At 39.1% G+C, this 15,252-nt stretch overlaps 1 long non-coding RNA gene across 1 annotated transcript in view; it reads right to left on the minus strand.

The window, feature by feature from the left end:
• Positions 1–230: 230 nt before the first annotated feature.
• LOC129641675 (uncharacterized) overlaps positions 231–15,252 on the minus strand; it is an 82,306-nt gene continuing 67,284 nt past the window's right edge. The window contains exons 2-3 of the long non-coding RNA XR_008709396.1: positions 1,260–1,429; positions 231–701 (exon numbers count right to left, since the gene is read on the minus strand). This is a non-coding gene — a long non-coding RNA (uncharacterized LOC129641675). The remainder of the gene's footprint in view (positions 702–1,259; positions 1,430–15,252) is intronic.

Genomic DNA, 15,252 nt, shown 5'->3' on the forward strand with positions numbered 1-15,252 from the left:
CAGTGTACATTGTCTTCATTAAACATTTTCCTGCTGTTTAAACAAAAATTATTTTTTTAAGTCAGAAGAAAACACAAACGTATATAATAAAACACATATCGGGAGGACACATGTGAATGTTTATCATCCTTTAGCTGATGTAGCTTCTCCAGACTTGCCTGTTTTAGACTGTTTATTTCCACTCTGTCACCATGTGTGACAGTAATGAAGATTCTGGCTTCATAGTCCATATGCTAGGAGCTGCATTGTTTTCAGTAACACTCTGGGACCCCACTGTAAATATTTAAAGCATGTCAAGCTTGTTATCTACAAAGGAGATTCTGGGTAAGAACTGAGCTCTAAAGCTCTCCTAGAACATTAGCGTGGGGTGAGAGAGTCATTATAAATCCATAAAGCTTTGTAAAATTCAGGCTGACTTCTTATTTTAGAAGTTGTCTTTGATTTTTCTCATATATCTTTCTTTGTATATCCTGTTTCTGACTCAATAGCCTTGCTTAATATTTCTAAAGAAGATCATCACACTGATTCTTAAAATCAAAGAACTTAAGGAAGAGGAATTTAAAAAAACCAACAACTAGGGGTGAAAACTAAGCAAAGAATAAAATGTTAAGGAAAAGTAAAATCAAAATTGTCATGAGCCACCAACAGACTTGAAAGTTGAATTATTCAAAGCGGCACATTTTCTGGATTCCAGCTCTATGCTGCAAGAATTGGAAACAGAAAACAGGGGCATTGTTATATACTTTTCACTGCCAGCCTTCTGCTGCCACCACAAAGCACCCCAGTTCCTGTCCTGACTGCCAATCGGCAGAACCTTGCATGGAAATTAACAAGCAGAGTCCCTGGTTTTGTTTTTAAGTGATACAGATTCACCTTTAGCTTTCTTCAGAAAGCCTACTCCATCCAAAATTTTACCCACCAAATTTGTCTAATAATCTATCAGGGAAGACTTGCTTTAATCATTTGCTTTAACATTGGGCACAAATGCAAATATAAAGACTGAATATAATAAGGCAGTTAATTTTCAAAAAGTGGATACAGTTCCTATCATTGTTCTCCAACTTGTGATCTTTAAATCGACATTGCCAGCATTTATCCTAAGATCAAATAAGTAATAGACCATCTCCAACTGTATTACAAATTTTTTGCCTCCCAACTCCATATATTTTTTTATAATTAAGACTTCAACAAAACACTGCAGTCCTTCTTTTTCTTCTTCCCTTCTTTTCAAATAAACTTTTAAAAAAAATTTTTTTTACCTTCACTTCCATAGGACTATTCACGGGATTTATTTCTTCATGAAAGCAGAGTAGTCTCTGTGTGGTTTGAAGAGCCTTGCCCACAATACTTTTTTTTAATTCTCTTCTCAGACTACTTTATGTTAAGTCCTGCATCTCTGGAAAGCCATGATAAGGCTGTTGAACAATGCCTGAAAGGAAAAAAGCAAGAGAGAAAGCTGGAGTATATTAGTCACTGTCTTGGAAGGGCACACTCAAAAAGGTAGTGTCATGGCAATGCCCAGCAAAGGAACACCTGAAAAGATGTAGCAAAGGAGAGGTGAATTTTGTTGCAGACTTAGGTGATGTTTTAAGTCAACTTTTTCATTCTCCTCTTTCACTTTCATCAAGAGGCTCTCTAGTTCTTCTTTGCTTTCTGCCATAAGGGTGGTGTCATCTGCATATCTGAGGTTATTGGTATTTCTCCTGGCAATCTTGATTCCAGCTTGTGCTTCATCCACCCTGGCATTTTGCAAGATGTACTCTGCATAGAAGTTAAATAAGCAGGGTGACAATATACAGTCTTGACATACTCCTTTCCCAATTTGGAACCAGTTTGTTGTTCCATGTCCAGTTCTAACTTTTGCTTCTTGACCTGCATACAGATTTCTCAAGAGGCCGGTCAGGTGGTCTGGTATTTCCATCTCTTGAAGAATTTTTCATCACTTGTGGTGATCCACACCAAGACTTTGGCATAGTCAATAAAGCAGAAGTAGATGTTTTTTGGAACTCTCTTGCTTTTTCAGTGATCCAGTGGATGTTGGCAATTTGATCTCAGGTTCCTCTGCCTTTTCTAATCCACCTTGAACATCGGGAAGTTCGTGGTTCATGTACTGTTGAAGCCTAGTTTGAAGAATTTTGAACACTATTTTGCTAGCATGTGAGGTGAGTGCAGTTGTGCAGTAGTTTGAGCATTCTTTGGTATTGCCTTTCTTTGGGATTGAAATGAACACTGACCTTTTCTAGTCCTGTGGCCACTGCTGAGTTTTCCAAATTTGATGCTTTTGAACTGTGGTTTTAGAGAAGACTCTTGAGAGATACTTGGACTGCAAGGAAATCTAACCAGTCCATCCTAAAGGAAATCAGTCCTGAATATTCATTGGAAGGACTGATGCTGAAGCTGAAACTCCAATACTTTGACCACCTGATGTGAAGAACTGGCTCATTGGAAAAGACCCTGATGCTGGGAAAGATTGAAGGCAGTAGGAGAAGGGGACGACAGAGGATGAGATCGTTGGATGGCATCTCTGACTCAATGGACATAAGTTTGAGTAAACTCTGGGAGTTGGTGATGCACAGGGAGGCGTGGTGTGCTGCAGCCCATTGGGTCACAAAGAGTCGGACACAACTGAGCGACTGAACTGAACTGAGCTGAAATAGGTGATATAGGGATTCCCTGGTAGTTCAACTGGTAAAGAAAGTGAAAGTCGCTCAGTGGTGTCTGACTCTGCAACCCCATGGACTATATACAGTCCATTGAATTCTCCAGGCCAGAATACTGGAGTGGGTAGCCTATCCCTTCTCCAGGTGATCTTCCCCACCCAGGAATGGAACAGGGGTATCCTGCATTGCAGGCAGATTCTTTACCAACTGAGCTATAAGGGAAGCCGAAAACTGGTAAAGAATCTGTCTGCAGTGCAGGAGACCCCAGTTTGATTCCTAGGCTGGGAAGATCCCCCGGAGAAGAGCTACCCTCTCCAGTATTCTAGCCTGGAGAATTCCACAGACTGTATAGTCCATGCGGTCGCAAAGAGTCAGACACGACTGAGCAACTTTCCCTTCACTAGGTGATTTAGCCTACAAGAAAGCACTACGACACAGCTTGGCAGAAAGAGCTTTTGTATAATGTCTCCTTTTCTGCCCTTCTTCCTGGTTGTCCATATAGTAGAGAACTAGCCCAATGGGGGACACCGCCAAGACCCACCCCCTCAAAAGACTAAATGTCCATGTTTCCAGTTTCCAACAGATCAGACATAAGCTAACTCAGTACTATGCTTGTCCTAAATAATGCATGTCTAATGAAATAAGTTTGGAAGGACTAAAAGTTCCCACTCTATCTCTCAGCTAAAATTGCATACAGATGCTGCTCCGTGCCTGTATTAACTTGTAACTGTGAACAAATTATAAGGTTTTAAGATCACAGAAAAGTTTTTGAAGTTGAAAATAACCACCATTACAGACAAAATAACCTGTCACTTCTTTTAGAGTTCAGGGAAATAAAATGTTGGTAAGAAAATAAAACATTCTGGCTCCATGCCAGAACATAACATTATACTCTCATGCACTTCTAAAGTGCTTATCTTAAGTGTCAGCAAGTGGTTGTTTGTTGAAAGCCATATTCCTTAAGCGTATTTAAGATCTTTTTGATTGACAATACTGAGTGTCTGTTATACATAAGATTATATGTTAACTTTGCTCTAAAGAAATAGCATTCAAACCTTTATTTCATCTGATTCAAACTTATATTTATTTCAAAACCATCCACAAATCAAGGAAAGACAAATATTTTATATATTTCATGAAAGAAGTGATAACTGTATTTTAACTCTGTAATGTCATTATAATTTCCTAGTTTTGATTATTTGAAACAAATAATACATACAGTTTAGAATCTGGCTAGGAAAACTTTATACTTCTGTCTGCAGATACTAAATCTAATAATAAGGTTTTTAAGACATGTGTAAGTTCATAAAAATGAGGCTTAATTATGATTTTATGCTGTGGTTTTGATGGTTTAATCATAATGGTTAATCATAATGGTCTAATCATAAAGAATAAATAACCAATATGAAATTTAAAGGGAAGTGGTTTTTACCAACACTCTGGTTAATCAGAAAATGTACAATGTTAGGTCTCAAAAAGGAGAAAACCTCGTTCTCTCGAGACTTCTCTTCTGCAGCTGTAATATACAGAGGTCTAAAAATGACTGAGATGAATTGCCCCAAGGTTCAACCCAAGCTTTTTGTTTGAAAGGCACACTGAGGGTAAATTTTTGAGCCTAATTATTATGCCACTTCAAATACACTCCTCCAGTGGAATCAGTGGAACAGAGCCATCCACACACAGGTTGAGCATCTCAAACATCTACCCTTCTGACCCTTTTTAGCTCCTCTTCCTGCAAGCCAAGTTATTCTGGCTTTTATTTTCTTTATTCATCTTTCCTACACTCTAAGAGAAAAAATGAATATGAAAGAAACAGAGCCACAGTACCAAGTTCTTGGGCATATATACATAAGCAGGTAGATAGACTCTCTCATACTTAGACTTTTAAACTCTGTGTGTAGCTTGTTTCAAATCAGGAAAATAATTTTTAATTTTCAGTAGCAATATAAGGCCTAGCATGACATGTCATACATGCCAGGGAATTCAGCATCTGAGAGCACCTTCTGAAGAGTAGAATTGATACATCAGACCATTTATCAAACATGTTATAATTTAATTCTGCCTTTATGTTCATAGGTCTAATGTTTTCGGCTAATTTGGTATTAACTGGTCTAAAGGTCAGGAATTCTAGATTCTACCCCGCCTTTAGAACTCTTTGTTACCTTGAGCAATTCATGTAAATGATGTGTTCTAAATCACTTGTTCCCTCATCTGTGAGGTAAGGAAGTTGGATCAAGTTAGTTTCTAACCTGTGGGTCAAAACTTGTTAAGGGCAATGAAGTTACTAAAAAGGTTCAGATAAATCAAATGTACAACTGAATAAACCCTACTATCACACTAACACAGGTATTACTAATGTTTCAAATGTATGCATATACTGTTGCTTTTAGTAAACTATAAATTCATTTAAAAGGCTAACTGAATTCAGAAAAGCATTTTGTTATTTTGCATTTTTATTAACCATCTAACAATAAAATTACAACTGAAATTATGTGAGAGGTCCTACTAAAGTATCTGGCATGATACTGGATGCTTGGGGCTGGTGCACTGGGACGACCCAGAGGGATGGAATGGGGAGGGAGGAGGGAGGAGGGTTCAGGATGGGGAACACATGTATACCTGTGGCGGATTCATTTTGATATTTGGCAAAACTAATACAATTATGTAAAGTTTAAAAATAAAATAAAATTAAAAATAAATAAATAAAAATAAAATAAAAAAAATAAAAAATAAAATTTTGCCAAATCTGAAATGTTAAAAATCCTTGAAAAAAATTCCGTGCACAATTCTTCGGCTGCTCTTTGAAAGGGCTATAGTAATGTAAAAATAGAGCTATTGGGCACCTCTTTATCCTGTTTTCTGCCTCACTATTAAGGTGACTTTTTCTGTGTGTATGGCTGTGGATTCTAAGCACGGTGCCTTCAGACTCCAGCTTAAACAAGGAATACCAAAGACCGGAAGCATGTCTATTTCTTTTTTTCCAGGAAGATAATCTAGCCTCTAACAACTGCAACATTCTTCTTTGAACACAAAGCTTAGGCTGTGAAATTCCATATTAGAAAATAGTTTTGAGACTTGACATGATAAAAATGAAATAATTCCTTCAGAATAGAAAAACAGTGTTGGAGAGATAATATACTTCCATGAAATTAGTACCACAGAATCAGGAAAAACTGTATACTGTATTCATTGTAATGCTTTGGGCATAATATACATATTATATAACATAAGTTCTTTTCCTTTTCTTTTGTTTTCTTTCATTAGTCTTAGAGTATATGTATCCAAAACTGAAAGTGAGCTAAAGTTCTTACTGGGGATACCAGTTGATCAATTATCAAGATAATCAGAGTAAATCTTTCCTTCTTTAGTTGATTCTTCCATAGTCTTTATCTCTGTTGCCTATATACCCTCACAATCCTTTCAGTGGAATTTTCTGTTGTTCACGTCTTGCAAATATCAGAGCACCCGATTCCTCTCAGCATCGCTCAGAATGCTGGTGCTTACCTACTATCTACACTCTGATTTTCCACAAGCAGAGTTCACTTTGTCCCAGTGAAACCACAAATTCCTACTCCTGATTGATTCCAGGTCACTTCCTACTCAAATCCATTCTACTCTGCCATCAAAATTGTTTTCCTGAAATAGATTTAGTTACATTAACAGCTGCACCCAAGTTTTAAAAACCCATTATCATAAAGAGACATTCTGCCCTTCTTAATCTAGCCTACAAAGTTTCACAACCCAGATGTGAACCTCCTTTTTAGCCACATCTCGAACCAGCTAAGTCTTACTATTACACTATGATCTTTTGTAACTCATTGTATTTGCTACTGCTACTTAGTGGGTCTAAATTATTCTCTTTCTAAAGTCTCCCCAATCCTGTGTCCCTACATGTCAAGCTTGTATTCTTCAATATCCAGACTAAATATCCACTATTTTGCAGCTTTGTCTTACTCCTTTCTCCTTGGGAGAATGAACTGAACCCTTTGTGCAATAGTAACTGAACATCTATGTGTGATATCATACTAGATACTTTGGGTACAAATGTTTATAATGAGACAAATTCTTGCCTTCAGTGAGCTTTCAGACTATCAAGGGATACAGTTCTGAAAGAAAGAAATGCCACTTATGCACCAGTTCTATAACAAAAATCTGTACTCAGAGTGGTTGACCACAAATAAGAAGGTGATCAATTCTAGGAGGGGGCAAAGGGGGCAAGGAGGAATAGGTCCAAAAAAACATCATAGAGAAGATAGTTCCTGAGCTGAATCTTGAAAACATCAATAGGCATACAACAGGGGATAAATAATAATCAAGAGGAAAGGGAGAGTCTATATATGCAGTCATTCAATTGTTCATTCAGCAATTTATTGAGTGACCATGATATGTCAAGCACTGCAGTAAGGGTTGAGAACATAAAAATAAATTAAAATACATTCTTATCTTATAAAAGGCAAACAAGTAAAATAAGCAACTATATGATAATGGATACAGTAGACAGCCTCTAAAATAGCCTCATGGAATAAGGAGTCTGACTTCAGTTGCATTTTGCTCTTTGATTCCTGACACCTCTCATGCCCTATTCTCCCCCTTTCCCTTCCACCCATATCAGAGCAAGACAGTGAGAAAGCCTTGGGGCTCCATCCACTGGTTCCGGTGGAAAAGTTTAAACTATCCAAACCCCTTTCCCCTGGGAACCCTGACCAAGGCCCCACCTCCTCACTATAATAAAAACTAAAGCCACTGTCTTCTCTCTTCTCTCAAGACAGTCCAGACTGGCTTTTATGCCTGCCCTACTTTCTTCAGAAAGACCCCATTATGTGAGTATAAACATTTTTGTACCATCTTGGTGCATATGTGGTGTCATCAGTCTGGACGTGCAAACCAATTATGGGTAGGATTTATTGCTGCCACGGGACAATCACAGAACATCTTCAATGATCCCAGCCTGGGTGTTCCAGGCCTTGTATAATCCCCTCTATTTGAATGTGGGCTGAGCCTAGTGACTTGTTTCTAACAGGTGTATCCCATCACTTTAAAGAAGTCGTATGTCTCTGTGCTAAGCCATGTCCGACTCTGACTCTTTGCGATCCCAAGGACAATATCCCACCAGACTCCTCTGTCCATGGGATTTTCCAGGCAAGAACACTGGAGTAGGTTGCTATTTCCTCCTCCAGGGGAATTGAACCCTCATCTCCTGCATTGGCAAATGGATTCTTTACCACTGAGCCACTTGAGAAGTCCCTTTAAAGAAGTTAAAGTAATCCTCTGTGATTAGAATGCAAAAGACTTGTTTTCCCCTGCTCATTCTCTCCTGCTGTCTTCCTCAGTCTGATGGAAACCAGTTACCATGCTGTGAGTTACCTATGAGGGCCACATAGCAGAGAACTGAAGGAGGCTGGTGTCAAAAGCCAATGAAGAACTGAGGCCCTCAGTCCCTCAGCCTATGTAGAACTGAACTGGCCAAGAGCAAGGTGGGTGAGCTTCAAAGTAGATCTTCCCCTAATTGAAACTTCATATGAGACCACTGCTCTGATCAACACCTTGATCACAACCTTGTAAGAGACCCTGGATAAACAACCCAGCCAAGCCATGACCAGATTCCTGACCCACAGAAATTATGGAACAGTAAGTCCTGGCATGCTGCAATTCATGGGATCACAAAGAGTCGGACATGACTGAGCGACAGAACTGAACTGAAGTCCCCTACATACTAGCCTTCAAGTTGTGAACTTTCAAAGATGCAAGCATGCTTTCCATCAAAGTCAGGTGTGAGTGAAATTGCAGTTTGCCCTCTGTCTTCAATCGCTGACAGTTCTACCATCTCCCACCTCCTCTCCCTTCTCCAGTCAGTAACTTTTCTTGCCTTTTCATTTGATGCCAGCTCCTGTGTGCCAGCTGTTGTACCATACTACTGTCCTTTTCAAGGTACTGTGCTGGGAGATTAAAAATATTTTATTTTTTGTGTATGTTTGTTTTTTATATATTGATGTTATTTGTGTGAAAAGTATTATAAACCTATTACAGTACAGTACTATACAATCGATTGTGTTTGTTGGGTACTTAGCTAACTTACGGAGAAGGCAATGGCACTCCACTCCAGTACTCTTGCCTGGGAAATCCCATGGATGGAGGAGCCTGGTAGGCTGCAGTCCATGGGGTCTCGAAGAGTTAGACACGACTGAGCGACTTCACTTTCACTTTTCACTTTCATGCATTGGAGAAGGAAATGGCAACCCACTCCAGTATTCTTGCCTGGAGAATCCCAGGGACAGGGGAGCCTGGTGGGCTGCCATCTATGGGGTCGCACAGAGTCAGACATAACTGAAGTGGCTTAGCAGTAGCAGTAGCTAACTTAGTTGAACTTACAAATAAACTGGACTTAAGGATGCATTCTTGGATCAGAACTCATTCATATGTAAGGGACTTACTGTATAATAAATATTCATTGTAAACCTCAATAGGTAACCAATACAAAAGACTAATACAGTGGTGAAAATACATAAAGAAAATATGCTACTTCTGGACATAACGGGTAAAGCATGCAGACATGAGAAGCTTGGCAAATGTATGAAATGCATTGCTTAAAGTAATTCAGCATCACTAGACTAGAGAGTCAGGGTAGGGGTTTGTCTCCAGCTGAGCCCAGATAGATCTACTAAACCCTGATAGGAGAGTGCATTGTGAGGTCATGGAAAGTGGAGAGAAAAGAGGCATTGAAGAATTCTAAACAGCAGGACAACACGATCATATTTATGTAACTTGAGCCTGTGCTGTTTTCTCCCTCAGATTCAGACATGTCTGGACAGGTTTTGGGGGACTAAGTGGTGCAGACCCTCAGCAGTCTGTCTGCACTAGTGATCAAGAAACATCCTGGAAAATAAGTCAATCTGTAAGAAGCAAGAGTTCCTAGGACTCTTAAAGTCAGTGACAGAAGACCAGTGCTTTAAGCTTAGCAACGCAATGTCTGCAGCTCTGATTATCCTTAACTCCTGTCCCTGTAGGTTGATGCCTGAGGTCCAAGAAGAAAGAACTGTAATGACAAGTGAGGAATCTACAAGACTATTTCAGAAACTTCCCTGGTGGTCCAGTGGTGAGGACTCCAGGCTTCTACTGCAGAGGGAATGGGTTCCAACCCGGCTTAGGGGGAAGATCCCACATGCTGTGTGGTGTTGGAGGTGGGGGGTGGGAGGAAACTACAATTAAAAATAAAATCAGTTCAGTTCAGTCGCTCAGTCATGTCCAACTCTTTGCCACCACATGAATCGCAGCACGCCAGGCCTCACTGCCCATCACCAACTCCTGGAACTCACCCAACCTCATGTCCATCGAGTCGGTGATGCCATCCAGCCATCTCATCCTTTGTCGTCCCCTTCTCCTCCTGCCCCCAATCCCTCCCAGCATCAGGGTCTTTTCCAATAAGTTGACTCTTGGCGTGAGGTGGCCAAAGTGTTGGAGTTTCAGCTTTAGCATCAGTCCTTCCAATGAACACCCAGGACTGATCTCCTTTAGGATGGACTGCTTGGATCCCCTTGCAGTCCAAGGGACTCTCAAGAGTCTTCTCCAACACCACAGTTCAAAAGCATCAATTCTTCGGTGCTCAGCTTTCTTCACAGTCCATCTCTCACATCCATACATGACCACTGGAAAAACCATAGCCTTGACTAGGCAGACCTTTGTTGGCAAGGTATTATCTCTGCTTTTCAGTATGCTATCTAGGTTAGTCATAACTTTCCTTCCAAGGAGTAAGTGCCTTTTAATTTCATGGCTGCAATCACTATCTGCAGTGATTTTGGAGCCCAAGAGAATAAAGTCGCCACTGTTTCCACTGTTTCCCCATCTATTTGCCATGAAGCGATGGGACCAGATGCCATGATCTTAGTTTTCTGAATGTTGAGCTTTAAGCCAACTTTCACTCTCCTCTTTCACTTTCATCAAGAGGCTTTTAAGTTTTTTCAAAAAAATAAACAAAAGGACTGTTTCACAAGATTCCCATGAGAATCTCAGATCCCAAGACAATATCATCAAATCAACAGCAGTGGAGTCAGTAGATTTGGCAGGATGAAAGGTACTGGCTGCTTTGCAAAGACATTGGAGCCTTAAACTTTGGACACCATCATTGGCATCAGTGCCCTGGCGAGGACTCCAGATCTTTCAGCAGAAAACATTATTCTCTTTTTTCTTTAGGAGGTAGAATAAGGGAGAAGGAACATAATGTATGACCAAAAGACTACATACTTAAGAGTATACACAGAATGCCACCAGCCCCCCAAGCTCCCACTTTTGGAGAAGAATTTGAGAGATCTAGAGATTTCTCAATGGGGAGGGGTCAGTGAAATATAAAGAGGAATACTATTTTTTATTAATAAACTTTATTCTTCATAACAGTTTAGATTTATAGAAAAATTGACCTGATAGTAGAGAGTTTTCACTGCTTTTCCCTATTGTTAACATCTTATATCAATACAGTACCTATATTACAATTAATTAACCAATATTGATATATGATTATTAACAAAAGCCAACAGTTTATTCAGATTTCCTTAGTAGTTACCATATGTCCTTTTTCTGCTCTGAGATCTTATCCAGGACACCATCTAGAATTACATTTATATGTCACATCTCCTTAGGCTCCTCTGAGCTGTGACATTTTGTCAGGCTTTCCTTTTTTCAATGACCTTAACAGTTTTGAGGAGGACTAGCCAGGTAGATGGTAGGACTCTCCTCTATTGGAATTTTCCTGATTTTTTTGCATGATTAGACTGAATTTTGGGGGAGGAGAAAAACTATTTTGATACTGATGTTGTGCATATATTTATCTCTATACTGCTTTGGCCTGGGAAATGTAAAATGTATTATATTTGTATTTCGAAAAATCACTACTATAGAAGAAACATGAAGTAGGGTCAAGAAACTAAACAGTATGACCAATTTGAAGACTATTGCAATGATTCAGATAAAATACAATAAGGATCTGGGCCAAGGAAACTTTGTATGAAAAGGGAAGAAGGGAAAGATATGAGATGGGTACAGAATGTTGAAATGGCAGAATTCTCTAGCCAACTGCATATGAATAGGAGGATTCTGCAAAAGTGACTGAGAAGAAATGGTTCAAAATGGGACAAAGAACCAGAAAGAGCAGAGTGCAAAAGTCAAAGAAAGAAAATTTCAGGAAAGATGTGGTAAGTCAAATTAAAGAGGACCGATTTGATCTTTGGACTTGAAAATTAATTTTTGAAGTCAAGGCAGCAGCTTGGTTGAAAGGGCTCAAAGTGAAATGAAACTGAAAGTGAAAGTCATTCAGTTGTGTCCGGCTCTTTGTGACCCCATGGAATATACAGTCCATGCAATTCTCCAGGCCAGAATACCCGAGTGGTTAGCCTGGCCCTTCTCCAGGGGATCTTCCCGACCCAGAAATCGAACTGGGGTCTCCTGAATTGCAGGAGGATTCTTTACCAACAGAGCTATCAGGGAAGCCCTGAACTGAATATAAGGAAATAAAAAAATAGTGTCAATATTCTAAGTATTCTGATCCTAAAGGAAAGAGGAATGACTAGAATAGAAGCTAGAGAGATACATAGAATGGAGGACATTTATTGATAAATGAGACAGGAGTATTTATTTGTAGACTGTATGGGGTAGAAGGAACAAATAAAAACGATTGAAAGTATAGCAAAATGAAAAAGTGCTTGTATAGCAGATGAAAAGATGGGGTCGTTCATGATAATAACAATTATACGTACTGAGTATTTACCTAACCATTCCAGGCACTAGGGTAGGGCTTCAAAGCATTGTTTGTATTAACCTTAACAATACTCCTAAGAGGTAAATGTGATTACCCTCATTTTCTGGATGAAAAAACTTAAGCAGATAGCAGTGTGAGTCAAGACTTGAACTCAGGCAGATTAACTCTACCTGCTGCTGTCCATGGGGTCGCACAGAGTTGGACAAGACTGAAGCCACTTAGCAGCAGCAGCAGCAGCAGCAGCCTAATCACTGTTATATACTGCATCCCCAAAGCCAAGGTGGTAATCTGAAACAGCATAAGAGGTATCTGTACCATGGAGGAAAGCAGCATATGTGGGTGGCATATGGTGGTTGCATAATAAATATTTGTAGAATGAATGGAAGAATAACAGAGTGCAAATATAAATACATAGCTATTGGGGCAGGAAGTTGATGGATTTTACAATGCTGATTACATCAGCATTGATGAATTTGTAACACTTCATACATAAACAGTATAGCACTGTTTCATTATATTACAAATCTGTATTTCACCTCTGTGTCCTCACTTACCTGAATCACACCTCCTCAGCAAGAGAGGGGGTGAGGCTGATCTATCCCTTGGATTCCCTAGGGCAGAACTGGAAAAGGCTTCAGATGTCAGAGGCAAGGAAAAAGCAGAGCACAATGAGAAACTGAAATCCAAATGAGTTGAAAATCAGCAGTCTCCAAACAGATGGGAGAAGCAGAAGCAAGTTTGGAATCTAAGAGTGTGTCGCTAGGGATTTGAAATCCTGGGAGTCAAGAGCCAGAGCAGAGGCCTGGAAAAATGATTTCAAAAGAAGTGGCTTTCTGAGTCTTACTTTCAGCTGTCAGTCACAGTAATGAATGCCCAAACTGGCTAGTTTAAAGGGCTATCTTTGTTTTGCATAATTATGTCCCCTGCATACAGTGCCTGGCATAATGAATGTGGTTTGAAGCTGATAGGATATGTGGAGGGACTGATCAAGAACTAGGAGAACTTAATTGATAATTATTGTTGATGCATGTCAGTATTTCTCAATCTCTTCCTATTTCTGGACATACAGAATGATTATCTCTTGAAAGTAATCAAAGTTATCTGACCTGCTTTGATCAGTAAAATAGGAGTGGTAGCACTTAAAAAAAAAAAACTGAATGGGATGGAACACTAATTATCTGTAAGTTTAAACTAAAAATTTTAGCGGAGTTCTTAGTGACTATTTAAATGAGCATATTTGAACTTGATAATTATGCTGTAATGTCACTTGGATTTTCAGTATGTCCCTGGCTTATCCTTAGACATGATTGACATATAATATATAGTACTATTTAAGATGATAAATGATTACCCTTCAAAGGGAACGATAATAGAACTGTGATTCATAAGTGTATTAATCATTCTCTCTAATTGCAGGTATTCACAGTATTTCCAAACATTTTTATTGAGAACATATGCAACCCAGATGCCTCTCTCTAGTCTTTGGGTTTCCTCAAGTGTATCAGTTAACATTTTATCAGGGAAGTGAAAATGCTATAACTGACATAGAATAAGGGATTTTTAAAAATATGGAAATACAAAAAACCTCGAATAGCCAAAGCGATCTTGAGAAAGAAGAATGGAACTGGAGGAATCAACCTGCCTGACTTCAGGCTCTACTACAAAGCCACAGTTATCAAGACAGTATGGTACTGGCACAAAGACAGAAATACAGATCAATGAAACAAAATAGAAAGCCCAGAGATAAATCCATGCACATATGGACACCTAAAATTTGACAAAAGAGGCAAGAATATACAATGGATTAAAGACAATCTCTTTAACAAGTGGTGCTGGGAAAACTGGTCAACCACTTGTAAAAGAATGAAAATAGAACACTTTCTAACACCATACACAAAAATAAACTCAAAATGGATTAAAGATCTCAACCTAAGACCAGAAACTATAAAACTCCTAGAGGAGAACATAGGCAAAACACTCTCCGACATACATCACAGCAGGATCCTTTATGACCCACCTCCCACAATATTGGAAATAAAAGCAAAAATAAACAAATGGGACCTAATTAACCTTAAAAGCTTCTGCACATCAAAGGAAACTATTAGCAAGGTGAAAAGGCGGCCTTCAGAATGGGAGAAAATAATAGCAAATGAAGCAACTGACAAACAACTAATCTCAAAAATATACAAGCAACTCCTACAGCTCAACTCCAGAAAAATAAATGACCCAATCAAAAAATGGGCCAAAGAACTAAATAGACATTTCTCCAAAGAAGACATCCAGATGGCTAACAAACACATGAAAAGATGCTCAACATCACTCATTATCAGAGAAATGCAAATCAAAACCACTATGAGGTACCATTTCACGCCAGTCAGAATGGCTGTGATCCAAAAGTCTACAAGCAATAAATGCTGGAGAGGGTGTGGAGAAAAGGGAACCCTCTTAAACTGTTGGTGGGAATGCAAACTAGTACAGCCACTATGGAGAACAGTGTGGAGATTCCCACTGCTGGGCATACACACTGAGGAAACCAGAAGGGAAAGAGACACATGTACCCCAATGTTCATCGCAGCACTGTTTATAATAGCCAGACATGGAAGCAACCTAGATGCCTATCAGCAGATGAATGGATAAGAAAGCTGTAGTACATACACACAATAGAGTATTACTCAGCCATTAAAAAGAATACATTTGAATCAGTTCTAATGAGGTGGATGAAACTGGAGCCTATTATACAGAGTGAAGTAAGCCAGAAAGAAAAACACCAATACAGTATACTAATGCATATATATGGAATTTAGAAAGATGGTAACAATAACCCTGTATACAAGACAGCAAAAGAGA

The sequence above is a fragment of the Bubalus kerabau genome, chromosome 1, assembly GCF_029407905.1.
Source record: "Bubalus kerabau isolate K-KA32 ecotype Philippines breed swamp buffalo chromosome 1, PCC_UOA_SB_1v2, whole genome shotgun sequence".
Taxonomy (NCBI): domain Eukaryota; kingdom Metazoa; phylum Chordata; class Mammalia; order Artiodactyla; family Bovidae; genus Bubalus; species Bubalus kerabau.